The 16,581-nt window shown below is 43.6% G+C and overlaps 1 protein-coding gene across 4 annotated transcripts in view; it reads left to right on the top strand.

Moving 5' to 3' along the window:
* Window positions 1-16,581, top strand: part of HDLBP (high density lipoprotein binding protein) — a 54,435-nt gene that overhangs the window by 8,905 nt on the left and 28,949 nt on the right. The window contains exons 1-2 of one of the 4 annotated variants that reach the window (XM_077929963.1): window positions 972-1,102; window positions 14,862-14,926. The gene's annotated coding sequence lies outside the window, so the exon portion shown is untranslated. Of the gene's footprint in view, window positions 1-971; window positions 1,103-14,858; window positions 14,927-16,581 lie in introns of those variants that run through there. The other 3 variants (XM_077929965.1, XM_077929962.1, XM_077929964.1) reach the window with 3 other exon arrangements.

Below are 16,581 nucleotides of genomic sequence, written 5' to 3'. Positions count from 1 at the left end.
GGGAACAGATATGCTAAGAGTTCTCAGATACTTTAAACATCAGAAGAGAGGGTAAATAATTGTTGTCCATCTTCTGAAGATAGAAACAATGGTTTTAAAAGTCAAGGGTAGATTTAGGTAATTATTGTATTGTGTGATGTGGCTCTTAGATTGCTGTTGTTTCTTTATTTAATTACTGGCAGAAGAAAGTTGATGGTTGAAAATTAAGCACAACTGTTTACTTCCTACTTGAGTGGTTGGTGCAATATGGCGTACTGCTGTTCCATACACTCCCCTACTTTCCCCCCCAAGAGCACTATTTTATCTAACTCCACTTGTAAGGAAACCACCTATGGAATGTAACCTATGTGCTGTGTACAAGAATTGCTAGGTTATGGTGACAAGGCATTCTCATACAGGTATCTAACCCCTAGAGTTTTTCCTGCACCCTTAAACTACAACTCCCAGAATTATTTGAGGTAAGCCTTGTGCTTTAAATGTGTTGGATTGTATGGTGTGGGTGGTTTCTGCCTCCTGTGCCTATGTTGAAATTATAGGCAAAGTATTTTGTTTTGAACACCCGAGGTCCATGATTAAAACTGAATATTTGTATATATTTTTCGGACATATTCACTCCGACTCCGTGTTAAGTCTCACCGAGTTCCTGGGGCTTATTCCGTGGTAGTCTGCGAGTTTAGGATTGCAGGCACGCAGCACGATCTTTTTACACGTTTCCTCGGAATACATGCCCAAGGTTTTGTTTCTGAGTGAACATGCACATGGTCGCCACGTTTTGCTATGGAGGAGGTGGCAGGGGGAAGAGTTCGATTCAGTCAAAATGGGAGAATTCGCCTCCCTTGGCGGCGGGGCTAGTTGGGGGACTTGCAGCTCGGGCGGCAGCGTCGGCGTCGCTTGACCCAGCGCCTCTCCGCGCCTCCCCAGTCGCTGGCAGCTGGGCCGGGCCTTCCCAGGAAGGGAAAGGGAAGGGGCCCGGCTCGTCTGACGTGTGAGCCTGGGATTGGCAGCCTCTCCCCCATATAGCAGACGGGAAGGTGCCTCGCCGCTTTCCCGGGAGCGCTTCGGGGCTTCTCCAGCAGAGCGAGCTAAGCAGGCACGGGCCGGAGTGAGTGCCACGTACGGAGCAGGAGGGCGGCGGGCGCGCGGGCCGGGGGCGGCGGGAGAGCAGACGGGGAGGCGGCGGGAATGCGGGGCGGGGGTGCGGAGAAGGGGCAGCGGAGAGAAAGAAAGGGGGGTGGTTGGGAGGAGGAGGAGAGAGAGAGAGCTGCTTGCCGACGTGGAGGCAGAGAGGAGGCGCCGGCACGGGCTGTCCTCCCGCGTCCTCCCCTGCGGAGCTGCCCCTCTCCCCGCATTCCTCCCCCTGGAAGACGGAGGGTGACCCGAGCGGGGCGCACGCTTCGCGCCGGGGCTCCGTCCCCTCGGCAGGGAGGCGAGGAGCAGGAGGAGGGGCGGGGGAACCGATCGGGCTACGTGTCACAGGCGCGCGGCAGCCGGATCTCCTCCCCCTCCCAACTCAGCCGCAAAACTTTGCACCAACTTTCCTGGCCAGGTTCTTCCTGCTCCTCCGAGGAGCGACGGGGGCGGAGGAGCAGCAGCGGCAGGAAAAAGAAGAAAAAGCCCACTCCTCCCTCTCCGGGCCGGCGCGTCCTAGGCTCCTGACCTTAAAAGAGCCAGAAGAAAAAGCCGGGAAAGGGAGGGGGGCGAAATGAGAGGCTTTGTACTCTATCCTCTCCACACACCCCGCTCCATTTTGCAGGAGGGCCCCAGGCAACATTCCTAATCCTGTGGCTGATGTGGACATTGCAGAGGGCAAAAGCGGGACGCGGCCCTAAAGCCTGCTGGACTAATCTCCCCCCTGAGGGCTGGTTGCAGGTTTTTGGCGGGGGTGGGGGCGACAACTTCCTTCCTCCCAAGTGCATCCCAGTCTACTACACGAACGAAGCAAGAAAGAGGGAGCAAGTGGGCATAAGATTGCACATGTGCGCGCGCGCACACACACACACACACACTGTGGGCAGGATGGCTGGAAGGAGTGGGTACCCTGGCACTGGTCAGGGAGAGAGAGAGAAAGTCTGGGAGCTGCTTCTTGGTCGTTCCTGTCTCCATAGAATCACAGAATTGTAGAATTGGAAAGGACCACAAGACTCATCTAGTCCAACCCCCTGCAATGCAGGAATCCTTTGCCCAATGTGGGGCTTGAACCCACAACCCTGAGATTGGGAGTCTCATGCTCTGCCAACTGAGATATCCTCTTGCCCAGTCCCCACCATTGTGGTCCTTGGAGGGTAAGCATAGGCTTGCCAGGGGCCAGCTGGTGGCGGTGGAAGAAGGAGCCACCTCATTTCGCATTGCAGGGAGCTCAGTCCTCCTTACTGGGCCAGGTTTCAACGCTTCCACTTGACAGGTTGGCCGCAATGTGTGTGGCACTGCCCTGTGGCAGGCACGATGCCTGCTTGAAGTTGCTCCCAGCGCCTTACACACAGCAGCACCCTCTCCCCACAGACCCTTTCCCAGCATTTTTGGGTGATTCTGTGCTTGGAGATGCTTGGCTACCCTCAAGCAACAGCAGCACCTCACCTGGTGTGTTCCTCACTGGCTTGACTGAAAAGGCCAGATTACTATGCATCCACCACCATTGCACCACTCAGAGCAGAAAGCATAGGTGAGCAAACAGGATGAGGTGGCCACTCAGTGAGTGAGCAGCTTGCACCTGTGCTTTCTCTTTGGGCACCACAGTTGTGGGGATTGGACCCAGCAGGTGAAATCCTCTCTGCAGCAGTGTGCAGTGAAAAAGGGCAAATGAGTGGCAAGGGCCCCTTCACTGAGTGAGAGAAACAATGAGTGATTAGAGAACATGGCAGCTGTTCCTTGCATCCACCACTCATTCACCTGCTTTTATGAGGAGGGTGGGAATGCAAGCAGCAACTGTTCTGTGCCCCCTTCCCCCTGAGTCTTAGGTGGGAGCAGGTGGGTAGAAAGTAGTGGTGCTTTTGCTGTACCCACAGCGACTTTGCAGCAGCTTATCAGGGTCTGCGTTGTTGGGGCCTCCTGAGGCATGGGCTTGTGAGGCTACAGGTAACTGGGGCAGCATCTGCTGCCTTGCCCTCCTTATGTGAGCTTCTGCACCTATTTGCAAACTCCAGACCCCACAAGAAACAAAACTGCCCTGTAAAGGACAAACTGTTAACTTTCTGTAGGCTGCTTGCTGATCTTAGGTTTATATGGGCACCTTTCCAGAGATTATTGCAAGTTGCTCAACTGGAGCCAGGAATTTTGAATCACTCATAACACACATGCCTGTAGAATTCATGAAAACCTCACTCTTCTCCTCTCTCCCTTTCTGTGTTCACCGCAGCAGTAACTTTGAGGTTGGCTTTGCCTGCAGTTCTTTGGTTGTCTTTCAGTACACTGGTGCCTTCCCAGTGAGACTGGTTCCCTGGGTTGGTAGGTAGGCCTGGGAGGGTAGGGCAGGCTTTAATTACAATTACCTTGTTTCTTAGCACATGTAAGAAAAGTGAAGTAATGGCCATGAATAAAAGCAAGGCCCAAGGAAACAGGAGCGGGGGGGGGGGGGAGGTTTCAGAAGCTGTATTCTACTCTGCAGTTGCATGGGAATGAGGGCGGTTGACTCACAGAGCAGGTCTTAATCACTCAAAATTGGTTCATGTGCAAAGGTGGCGTTGAAGTCTGCCATATAGAAGAAGAAGCCTTGCTGTGCTTTTGAAGTTCTCAGGCTGGGTGTTGTCTAGCAAGGGTGTGTGTATGTGGTAATAAAGTGTTAGTGTCACCATGAAAGAGTTGGATGCTGGGAAGACGTCTTGACCCTGATCTTGCACAGTCTGGCATGTGTTTGTGGCTGTCCGAGACTTGGAAATGCTTTGATGTCAACAGACTAATCACACTGTTGAAGGCATATTTAGGCTTTTGCAGAATTGGTGAGTCTCAGCCACCATGGATTTGATTTGGGGATGGGAACTTGTATAGTTTGGCCTCCTGTTTTTTGTATGCATGTTCTCCTACCCCACTGCTTTTTAATTATGGAACTAATGCTAGGGTTTTCCAAAAACCATATTGAACCGGTGGGATATGTCTGAGATTTAGCGTCTGCTGGAGATATCCTAAGGATTTGTGGTAGAGAATATTGAGTCTTTTGTTTCATGCCATGTGCCTTATAAAAATGCTTGTTACTCATTATTTCAATATATTTAGAGTTATTCAAAGCCTTCCTATCTGAATCTCATAAATTTTTCAAGCCAAACTAATTTTGAAAGTGTAAGTTCCAAATAGATATAGATTAGTAATTGTTTTGAATCTATTTTATACACACCTAACTCTTCTTTTAACAAAGCCAGCTACTTTAAACCCAATCAGTGGGATCATTCTTCTGCAGATGTCTTCAAATTTAGGGGTACGCATGCATAGTAAATGCTCACAGTGAATTTATTTCTGTCTGAAGGAGTTATTTAAAAAACCTAAACAGCTGCTCATTATCATAAAGGAAAAAGTGTATCTTTCTCTGTTTTAAACTCTTCCTATGGGTGATGATATTCAGAATTCTATATTCTGGGTAACTTTTGCTAAACGGATTAAATGGAAGATCATGTTTCTGCTGTGGAATTAACTGGTGCCAAACTTTCTGCTGTATTCCACTAGAAATGTGTGGCTAATCTGTCTGCCACAAATGTGGGTCTGTGTGGTGTTGGTTTTGTGTGGCTTAGCTGCTGTATCTGTACAGTTACCTCCTGTGTTAAATTATGGTTTTACAAGTGTAATTTTGCTATTCTTGCTCAGCCCAGGTTTAGTATGGCTTATATCACAAATTATGTCGGCTGTGGAGCGGAGTACCTCTGTGTCCGTGACGTGTGATTTAGAATGAAACCCCGGGTCAAAAACTGTTGGCTAGTTTTTTCCGGCAGGCTACCGCAGATCAGGAGATGGCATCCTGTCGGGCCTTGCTGGTGCTGACAGACAACTTTTATGAGCCAGTCAACAAATAACAAAACCCTGGCAAGCCAGTATAGAACTTGGCCTTGCCAAGGTTTTAAGCTTCTAGCCACAGCAGACAAATGGGGATTGCTATCCTTGCTCATTTCTGTAGCACCCTTTAGCATACAAGGATGCTTTTCAATTCTTTTTCTCAGAGGGTTGCTAGCCCTTTAAGATTATCCTTTCCCCTCCCCCTCCAAAGCTGTGAATGGTCTCTGGTACAGGCAGTGCTGAGGTGGCATTTGTGAAAATTACACTTGGCTCTGTGCTGACACTGATACGCTGCAGGACCCTTCTGAAGCTTTTCTCCCTCTAAATAACAGGCGGCTTGGGAGATAGGCATACACGCTTTCAGGTGTAAAAATGTATTAATTTTAAAATGAGCTTTCTTGGGGCGGGGATGTTAACCAGAGTTTTAAGAAATACTCTCTCCCCCCCCCCCCCAGGTTATTACATAAAATAAAAGCAGGCTGTTACAGTTTTTACATTTTTTATATCACAAAACAAAATTCCTTGCTCCTACCATTCATTCCAATGTGGCTGTTCATTCCATATTAATGTTTATGTTGTAAACATATGTTGCAATAAAAATAACCTCTATATTTCCATTAATAATTACTTGTGGATAGGTGATTGAATATGATTGGCTCTTAACAAAACAAACTCGGTTTTTCATATCCTGCATTTTGACTCCTAGTTTTTGTGAATGAATAAGTTGCATGAAGCATTTTCTTTGTGATTAGAACTGTAACCCAACTACATTGTGAAAGAATTCACATTTACCTTGGGGTAAGCTGTACTAAAGTAGATTTACTTCTGAGAAGACACGTAGAACATTCACTGTTTATTTGGTGTGGGGTTTTTTTAATATCGGCCCTCCGACCTTGCATGGGAACTGGTCCAAACTGCCAACCATACTACTTCATCGGGGATTGGTTGCTAAAGTTATTTCTTACTAATCACCATTGTTTCGCATAACTGAGCCTTTTTACCCTCGTAGACCCTGATAAGCTTTTCCATTTTGTGACAGGGCAGGCACCCCCAAACTCGGCCCTCCAGATGTTTTGGGACTACAACTCCCATCATCCCTGACCACTGGTCCTGTTAGCTAGGGATGATGGGAGTTGTAGTCCCAAAACATCTGGAGGGCCGAGTTTGGGGATGCCTGTAATAGGGTTTCATGACAGGAAACTGAAAGTCTTAGGACCTATAACTTTGGGCTGTGAAAACTTATGAAACATGGAGCCCTGGTTAATCCCATGAGGGCAGAATGTTTAGCAAGTCAAACCTTGGGAAAAGTAGACAGGGCAACTATTTCATTAACATGGCAAAAAGCCTGCAGCCCAATCCTGAGCATCCATAAGCACTATTATCCCTTTGATGAGATGGGTGTTGAGTTCGGATCTAGCTATGTTGTCATTTTTTGACTAGCAGGCGTGCATATAAAGTCAAGGGGTGGTGTATTGGGAATACTAGGTTTGGAGGAAGTAAGGATACAGTATACAGTCGTACCTTGGTTATTGAACGGCTTAGTTGCCGAACAAATTGGCTCCTGAACGCTGCAAACCTGGAAGTAAGTGTTCCGGTTTGCAAACGTTTTTCAGAAGCTGAACTTCTGACGTGGCTTCCACTTGAGTACAGGAAACTCTGTGCAGGAAGCTGTGCCTTGATTTGCGAATGGTTTTGGGAGTCGAACTGACTCCTGGAATGGATTAAGTTCGCTAACCAAGGTACGACTGCACAGGAGGTGGTGATCGACAAAAAAACGGAGCTGTTGCTTTGTAGGATGGAGGTAGATGCTTTTTTCTGCAAGATCATGTACTTTGCAGTTGAAGCACTGGTGTTGTCTTGCATAGCTATGAATCCTTTCTTTACTATAATAAATAAACATTGGACTTCAAGAGGAAACCTAATAGATGGAACGGCCATACCTGTGGTCTCACACAAGGGGGCTGACATGATTTCTGGCTCTATTTGCTTTAATATCTATCTTCTATCTATCTATCTATCTATCTGACTTAAAAGTGAAGGTTTGTTTGTTTATTACATATCTATGCCACCTTTTTCCTTCTAAGGAGCTCAAGGTGGTGTACATGGTTCTCCTCCCCATTTCATCCTCACAACAACCCTGTGAGGTAGGTTAGGCTAAGAGATGGTGAATGGCCCAAGGTCACCCAGTGAGCTTCATGGCTTAGTGGAAATTCAAACCCTGGTCTCCCAGGTCATAACACTTCATCCAAAGACAAGTCCAAGTTTGATCACATAAGGCTTTTAAAACATATTTCAAAACCCTTGATCTGGCTCTTTTCACTGCTGCTGCCTCTTTAAAAAGCTTAAACTTTGATACAGTCAAGGAATGGCCAGAGAAATGTGTTAAGCATGCTTGGGTCTTTTCAGTTTGTGGAGAACAAATAGTTGGTGATTTGGAATGTTTGTTCTGTTTGACCTTGTTGTAATCAACAGGACTTCGAAGTGTACTGTTTCAGCCCTTTTTGTTATGCATTTAATTATATATAATGGCTTCTATTAACAAAATGCTAACCATTTAAATTAAAATAGATTAAATTGCCACATGATTTGCTGTTGCTGTCTGAAAACGCCGATCTTGTTCAAAATTAAATTATGGCTAGACATGTAGGGTGCATGCATACTTTGTGTTTTGCACAGAAACCATTTCCATGGAATTAACAGGAGTTTGCTGCTTGCTCAATACATGTTTTTTAAAAAAATAATTATGTGGCTTATTCATTATTTTCCTCTCCCCCAATAACATTGGTCCAAACATGTGTGCAGATCTACTTTTTTCAGTTTCCTTTATGAGGCATTTGCAGTTTGCTACCCAGAGCTGAATTCTTTTATGCTTCCCTTTGTTCTTCTGGATTCTTGCTCTTCAACTTGCTGCCAGTGATGAATGCTCCAAATTCACTGTCCTCTTTCACCTTTCATCTCTCTGGTTTGATATCCATCCTTATCCCCATATCCATCACCAGTTTCCTTTGCCTCTGGGAGTCTCCTCCTGTTTGTGTCAGAGGAGGGAAGGTCATACACAAATCTTCCTTTTTGCTGCAAATGAGACAAGGGATGCAATCCACCAATATGTTTCCCAGCATAAACCCATTGAAATGTAAGAGCACTGCTGCCTGTTCATTTCTTTGGGACTTATACAGGAGAATTTTGTGGTGGATTCATCACTGGATAACCTAACTTTCTTTCTGCAAGCGTACTCTTAATTCTTCCTGCTGACCATTCTTTGGCCAAAGTGGATAACTATTCCTGCAGTGTAGTTCTTTGGCTAAAATGGAAAATAAGTGAGCTTGGTACTGTTGTTTGTTAGGTCTCTGTAACCTTAGGAGTCTGCCTCTCCACCTACTGACATCTCAGCTTTTGATTCGTGAAGCATTTCTCTTTCAGCTGGCTGATTTTAAAAATCCACCTCCCATATGTTTTGGTAGCTCGCTCTCTCCCTGGGTAGTTGAAATAGTATAAGACTTTGGGTGGGGGGATTCTTGCAGTTCTTTATTATAAAATGAGCCATATTTAACTTACTATTTTTATTACAAAATTTTAAAAGTTTGACTTTTAATTGCAAAGGGAAGTTAGAGAGTAGGGTGTGTATAAACAGGATTAGAAATACATAACAAATGCATGGCTATGAAATGTTAGGATTTATTTATTTTGCTGTTTGTAACCATTTCTGAAGACAGGAGTGCCTGGCGTGCTCTGGTCCATGGGGTCACGAAGAGTCGGACACGACTAAACGACTAAACAACAACAACCATTTCTAGTAGCTAGCACTGGCAGTATCCAGGCCTTTGGGTTGCAAAGAAATTGTGGGAGCAAAGACTTGTTGTATAGGAGCAGGGTGTCCTTCTATAAATGAATAAATAAACAAGTGAGGTACATACTGAAAAAGTAACATGATAATGTTGCAAAAGTAGCGCTAGATGGCTGTCTCAGTTAAGTAATACTATCTATTATTTACTTATTTTGCTATGCCACCTGAGAATTTCGAAGTGAAGAGTTATTTGATCTCCAGTATTGGAAATGCACCTGTCTCAGGGGACAGGATAAAATACATAAGGTTATATCCAACATTAGTCAAACTCAGAGTAGATTGCTTGAAATGGATGGACTTAAGTGACTTAAATAACTTAATTTCAATATGTCTGCTCTGAGTATGACTAACAGATGTCACACAGTCAAAGAATTTACTCCCTCCCCTTTAAAAAAAGATATATTAAAAGGACACTGCTGTTTTTAAAGTAAATTTGAATAATGTTAAAAGTTTTTTCTTGTAATGACTTAAATGGTATTATGATCCCCTATCAATTATATTGAACCAAAGGCTGCTTTTACATTGGTACCTCGGGTTAAGAACTTAATTTGTTCTGGAGGTCCATTCTTAACCTGAAACTGTTCTTAAGCTAACTGGGCCTCCTGCTGCCACCACCGTGCAATTTCTGTTCTCAACCTGAAGCAAAGTTCTTAACTCAAGGTAGTATTTCTGGGTTAGTGCAGTCTGTAACCTGAAGCATCTGTAACCTGAAGCGTCTGTAACCCAAGGTACCACTGTATATGTATAAAAACTGTTGGGGAGGAGTGAGTCACAAGTCATGTGTTTTCTGCCAACCACAGACTAGCAAGGAGGTAGGAGATGCTGAACTGTTTGTCACTTGGTTTATGCATGGAAGCCTCTATGGTTGATATTTGTACTCCTGTTTTAAGTCTTCCAACTATTTGAACTTTGCAGTGTGCTTCATTCGAAATTACGAATATTTATCTTCATTTTACTAAGCAAATAAAATGGATCAGCTGTGTACAATTATTTTCCATATATTAAATATTTCCCACTCTTCTTTAAATATACGTTCTTCTTGCAAGTTCTGCATATTCTAACATCATAAGTGGCCAGTCCTCTTTACAAGGGACTTCACTCACTTTCCATTTTTGGGCTAACAGAACACGGGCCACTGTTGTTGCATACATAAACTCTTCTGGCTTGTTTATTGTTTCCCATTCTGATAAGAAATTATACATTTTAGACAGAAGTTTATCCTTATTTTGTAAAAGTTCTTTTTCAAATTGTGAGCTTTAGTCCAAAAAACCATATTTTTTTTTTTGGTCTACCTTAAACGTAGCATATATTTGGTGGTATTGTAACCAATCCGTTACTTGGCTTCTTAAGTTCTCCATAGGTTTCAGTCTGGGTTCACCCCCTGCAAAATCCAGCAGTTCCCTGTAAGTTGCCCATTGTCTGTCCATATTAACTCTCTTAATTGTAATTGCTTCGATGTGGGGTGTTTTTCTTTCTAGCAGATTTTTATATTTCTCCCAGACTCTATACAAATTCTTCCTGAGAATGTGGTTCATACCGAACACATTCATGCCTGCCGAAGTTTAAGTCTTGGCCTTCCAAGTCTAAAATATCTGCATTATCCAATACAATCCATTCCTTTAACCAACACAAACAAGCTGCCTCATACAATTGCAAGTGTGGCAGAGCAAAGCCCCTCTTCCTTTTGTATCTATTAAATTTTTATATTTTATTATTGGTTTTTCAGGATTGTATTCTTAGACTAAAAGTAAATTATTATTTGTGCATGTATATGCAGATGTAATTCTACAGCGCTTGTTGCACATATGCAAAAAAATGTTTTGAATTATGCTCCTGGGCTCTGCTCGGTGTTAAACAAATGCCTTTCATTGTTTTTAAAGCAGCCAGGAAACACGTGAATTTCACAGTGAGAGACATTATTTTGGATGAAAAATTGAAAAAGAACTTTCATTTCACCTTGATTTAAATTAATCCATGCTGCAGCACTTTGCTTTTTTGCTCCTTTTTTTGGCAGTGCTTGCATACTTTTGAGATAAAATGTTTTCTTTGTTAAACGTTGATAAGCAGTTGATCGATGAAGTGATCCTAATCTTAAACAACAGCCATCTGTGTTTGGCAGTGTGCCACAGGGCATAACATAACTGAAGATAGCAATATTTTCACTAATTGTGGCCTAACATCCATTATGTTAATGCAGATTTATTAGTAGTATAATTAGAATGCACACATGAGTTTGCATTGTATTTTCATTGTGGCCCCAGGATTTGAATAAACCGGCCAGCTATTAATAATGATCTAGGAAGAGCCTGTGGAATCAGGCCAGTGGTCTATGGAGTCCAACATCCTGTTCTCACAGTGACCAACCAGATGGCTACAGGAAACCAGCAAACAGGATTCAGGCCCAAGAGCACACTCCCCACCTATGGTTTCCAGCAACTGGTGTTCCGGAGAAGCATTGCTGCCTCTGAATGTGCAGGCAGAGCTTAGCTATCATGGCTAGTAGCCATTGATGATATTATTCTTCGACAGTTACAACCCATGTAGCCAAGCTGCCCTCTTATTCCAAGAGCGCCATACTCTCTTTCTGAAAGATCACACATGAAATAGGTGATGACTTGCCCTCCGAAGCCAGATGGTTTCTTAATTTCTTACTTTCATTGCTTTCCCTCATAAGATGCTTGAGACAGACTTAGCAGTGTCCTGTCATAGTTTTCTTGTCTTTGCTTTAAAACAACTTTCTGCACTTCTGTCTTACGTAGACATGGAAGCAACAAGAAAATGGGTAAAGATGACTGGAATGGTCAGGCATTAGTCTAACATACATGAGTCTTTTATTCTTTGTCTCAGTTCCCCCATGCATCTTGCACATATACCTGAAGGAGCGTCTCCACCCCCATCGTTCTGCCCGGACACTGAGGTCTAGCACCGAGGGCCTTCTGGCACTTCCCTCACTGCGAGAAGCCAAGTTACAGGGAACCAGGCAGAGGGCCTTCTCGGTAGTGGCACCCTCCCTGTGGAACGCCCTCCCAGCAGATGTCAAAGAGAAGAACAACTACCAGACTTTTAGAAGACATCTGATGGCAGCCCTCTTTAGCGAAGCTTTTAATGTTTTAGCAGACTACTGTATTTTAATACCTTGTTGGAAGCTGCCCAGAGTGGCTGGGGAAACCCAGCCAGATGGGCGGGGTATAAATAAATTATTATTATTATTATTATTATTATTATTATTATTATTATTATTATTAATTTATTATACATGGGAAGCAAGAACTGACATCAGAATTACCCCCAGCCAGCTGTTACAAAATTCTGGCATTGCCAAGTGATTTGCAGCTATTTCCCCTCCCATCCGTCTGTCACCTTCCTTTGCCATTCTTCACCTTGCCCAATATTATTTTATTATATTCTGCTAAAGCAGTGCCTTGGTCTAATCTCCATAGCATACAGCAACGTTTCAGACCGTTCCTCAAGTCACCTCAGGGTGCCAAGGCACACTGGTTGAAAACCAGCGATTTTCTCCCCCCCCCCCCCAATGTTGTAAGCCTCCTTGAGCATGCTTTGAACATGGTTTTTATTCCATTTCATTGTTTTCATAAGTAACATTTTCTCTAGCCTCTGCCATTCAAATCTGCGCAGCTTCTGGGGCCATGATGAAACCAGCAGCTGTGCCACGAGGTTACATTCCTGTCAGGCAGGCACTAAATCAAGTTACAGCACCCAAACGGTCTCAACTTGAGCTCAGCCTTCCTGGAACAAAGTTAAGCCACTAAACCCATACCCAGCTAGCAGGAAGTTCTGAGCAAAGGGTGTTGGGGGCCAGAAAAGGTGGCAGAGCCAGGAGAACGGCTGCCTTGAGAATAGGGCCAGATCAAGGGGAGAACATACATAATTAGTCAGACCTCTGTATGCTGGTGACAGTAAAAGTAAGGAGACCACTGTTCCTGTTTTGCAGCTTGCTGAGCCTGTCAGTCATGATTAACCCTGGAGTCCTCCTAGTACCTTTTTCTTGAGAGCCAGTATAGGAGACCAGGATTCAAATCCCTGCCTGGCTGAGATGCTCACCGGGTGCAACCTTGGGGTGGTTGCCATCTTCTGTCAGCCTAACCTAAAACAGAGGTTGGCTGGCCGGCCATCTGCCAGGGATTCTTTAGCTGCGATTCCTGCATTTCAAGGGGTTGGACTTGATGACCCTTGGTGTACATTACAATTCTATGGTTCCACGAAGCTCTAAAGAGTTTGATAAAATAGATGGGAAGCATAGTTAACATGAACTCCTTGACGATCTTCTTCCGTTAAGGGTTGTAGGACAGATTGTTTTTGCAGTCTGAGCTGTGGCCACATGTGCCGGCAGATGTACTTTCTGTCCCACAATAGTGCAGATGCCACACTGGTTTTCTGTTAAGCCACCTTGTCTAAAGCAGTGACAGGCCTTGAATAGTGACATGAATATTCAGTGTTGGCTCATGCAGAGCACATGCTCCCCTAGTCTATCCCAGCTTGACCCTGGTGCAAGAAACACTGTGTTGTACCCCAGTTTTGTTCACAGTAAGTCAGTTGTCATGATTCGGTATATATATTCTTGATTACCATTTAAAATCTATCCACTTTTATTTACCAATACCAGGCCTAGATCTGTGTCATAGAGCCTCCAAATTCCTGATGTTAGTGCCCTGTGTTAATGCTGTAAGCTTTCTGAGTAGCAAGCATGTTGGCCTTGCTAGTTTGTATTTATTTTTATTAAATTTTCAGCTCTCTTCCTTCTGGGTCATTTCTCAACAATTGCAGTTTTAGGCTCCTATCCTTGTCCATTTTTCTTCTGGAGCAGCGATTACATGCTTCTTAGGTGGATTTCAAATTTAGTTTTAAAAGCGAGGAAATACGAAGATGCTCCAGCCTCGTTCAAGCTGACTTTGCTGGGATTGCACTTGTTCCAAGAATGTTCAAAGTAGATTATGGCCCTACCCATAAATGCTGACTGTCTCCGCTGCTGCTGCTGCTGCTGCTGCTGTTTTTCTAAGCTGGTTTGATCAGTTTTACCCAGTAGCACAGGTATTTGTAGTTAGACATCTAACTCCCACTGAACTCCTGTTGGGATGTTGGAAATATGTTGGTAACTTCTTTGTTTTAAAACAAAGATCTCTGGTCAAGTTTGGAGCTCTTGCCTCTTGTAGAGTTTTCAAAATGCCAGTCACATACACATGTGCACAAGTTGGGCATTGCTGGTGTGTGCGTGCACATGCACATATCAGAGCTTAGAATTGCCAGGAGCCGATTTAATAAAACTCTGTTCTTTTCTCAGCCTCCGATTGTAAGAAAGTGCATGTTTTACCCAGGCTCCACTAAACTACATTCCTATCTTCTGACTGATGTCCATTTTCTTGGCAGGTTTTTAATCTGTTAGTTTCTCTGTGTGTCACCCAGTTGGAGATGCTTTTACAGCCATGAAACTTCAAATTCATATCTTACATCTGCTATTCATTTACTATTTCTTAGCCTAAAATTACGTTGGGTAGTTTTGTGCTGGAGAATGGACAGGCAGTTAAGCCCAAAGTCCATAGGAAATCTTAAATTACAGTTGGCAGTTGAAATTGATGAGATTATTTGGATGACGCAGAACACTATGCTGTACTGTTGCGCCCAAAATGCTAGTTCAATTTTTGATTTTTCTAGAAATAAAATACTAAGTGTTGCTGGTATAATCTTTGATTGTATAGATTCATTATGTTCAGCATTCAGATTATATGTGGATGAGTGGGTTAAGAATGTGCTGAAATGTGGATATGAACAGTGACGTTTCCTCCTCCTTTTGTGTGTTGATTTTAAATTGTTTACTTGTCTGTTCCGTGTTTTGCTTTTTGTGGGGAAGTACACTTGTTGCAAGGCAGGTTGAAAATTCATTATTGAAAAATAATAATTTACACTTCGGATCCTGATTCAGGTTTACCTGAGTGATTTCCAAACTCGTGAAACCGTATTGTGATTTCAAGGAATTTTAGCACTCTTAGAGCAGAGTAACTGTTGTTTCTTTCTTTCCCCAAAGCAGAAGCTGGCAGGCTGACAAACAGGCAGCTCACAGGACGGACTTTCTGGCTACTGACCATTTAGCTGGTAAGTTTACAGATCTATGTGGTTAAGTTTGTATGTCAGACTTCTGGCCCACACTCCTATTGAACGCTCGGAGTTGTATTCAGCGTAGCACTAAAAAAATTCAACCCGTGAAAGGAATTCTCTTTGCTCAATGGAACATTCTCCACCTCTCCTCCCCCCACCCTATGCAATCTGGTTTCTCTTCGGATAGTATAAATCTTTTGGCTTTTACCCATGCAATCTGTTCTGGCGGTCTCCCCCTACCCTTGTGAGCAGTTTGGGGGTGTTGCAGGGGGACAAGAGAGTGGGAAATCCTGTTGCACTAGCAAAGCTATTGAGTTCATTACCACCCTTGTTTTTAGTAGTGTCCATTAATTATTCATAGATTTCACATGACTTACCTGAAATACTCCTGCAATTACCTGCAACAAAGAATGGTTCTTCAAGGTGTGTGCACTCGCATGCATGCTTGCACTTAAAGCTGGTATTTTAAAAGGAAACTTTAGCCCACACAGTTGAATATGGTCCCTGCCCAATGCGGAATGAACTTCAGCTGCTGCTGCTTTTAAGAATTATTGTTTTTAGTGTTCCAGTAAGAAGGGAAGGGAAAAAATAGTGTTTCTTGCTAAACCCTTACCTTGAATATTCCCATCTCCTCCTAACAATAATACCCAAGTTAAAAGTAGAAAAAGTGATAAAACGATTAAGGGGAGAAATTCTGTGTAAATGCTTAAAATACCTAGATTAGCTCCGAAACAAGATAATTAAGGGGGACAGAAAAGAGGTTTACAATTGTGTAGATAAAGTGAAAAGAGATTATGTTCCCTTTCTCACAAATTGTTTCCTAATTCTTATAATTAAGAGGCAGCAGGGCTAAAAAGTAAGTACCTTTAACATGGCACACAATTAACTCGTTCTCTGGGACAGTTGAAGGCTAACTTTGTACAACTGCATCCAGAATAGTGCTAGAGAGTTTTGTACGTGCCCAATTAACCAAGATGGTTGGGGTTATATGTCCCAACCTCCAGGTATTCTTTACTTTCTGACAATCACAAAGTGATTATTGGCTAGATTGCTCTTTCAAAGAAATCAGGCTGCTCTATTTATTCTAACGTATCTAGAATTGGCTGTTGCTGTCAGACTGGTAAAGGAACTAAACCCTGCGTGTGAAGTAATGTTGATGCACCTAAATCCCTGATTTAGGTTCTGGTCATATTGAAGGTTCTGTGTATTGGGGGGGAGCATATAAGGCCAATGTTCGCTTCTCTGCCCTACAAAGTGTAAAAATACATGCTGAGGTTGCATGTGAAGAGGACTAGAGTTACATCTATAATAGCCCACTATTTGTGGCAGATGCAGCAAAGGCAAGACTGATTTAGTCAACAATTTCCCAAGATAACATCTTTTCATTTTATATTTTGTAATGCTAAAAATTCAATCAACAGCTCCTCATATTAGTGCAGCTTACTGTCGTTTAAGGCTGCTTGAGGAGGCGGTGGGCATGTTGCTGTTGCTTCTAGAAGGGGAATAAGTGCTTTTGCAGCCACCTTTCCCAGCCTCAAAGGAATAACTGGAAGTAATACCATGCAGCAGCGAAAGCAATGGATCAGTGTTTTTCCAGGCTGGCTGGGAAGAAAGGCACTGCTTACAGCCCTAGGAGAAATAGTTGTGGCTAG

This window comes from Podarcis muralis, chromosome 6, assembly GCF_964188315.1.
Source record: "Podarcis muralis chromosome 6, rPodMur119.hap1.1, whole genome shotgun sequence".
NCBI classification, from domain to species: Eukaryota; Metazoa; Chordata; class Lepidosauria; order Squamata; family Lacertidae; genus Podarcis; species Podarcis muralis.
This window is presented reverse-complemented; position numbering and strand designations above follow the sequence as displayed.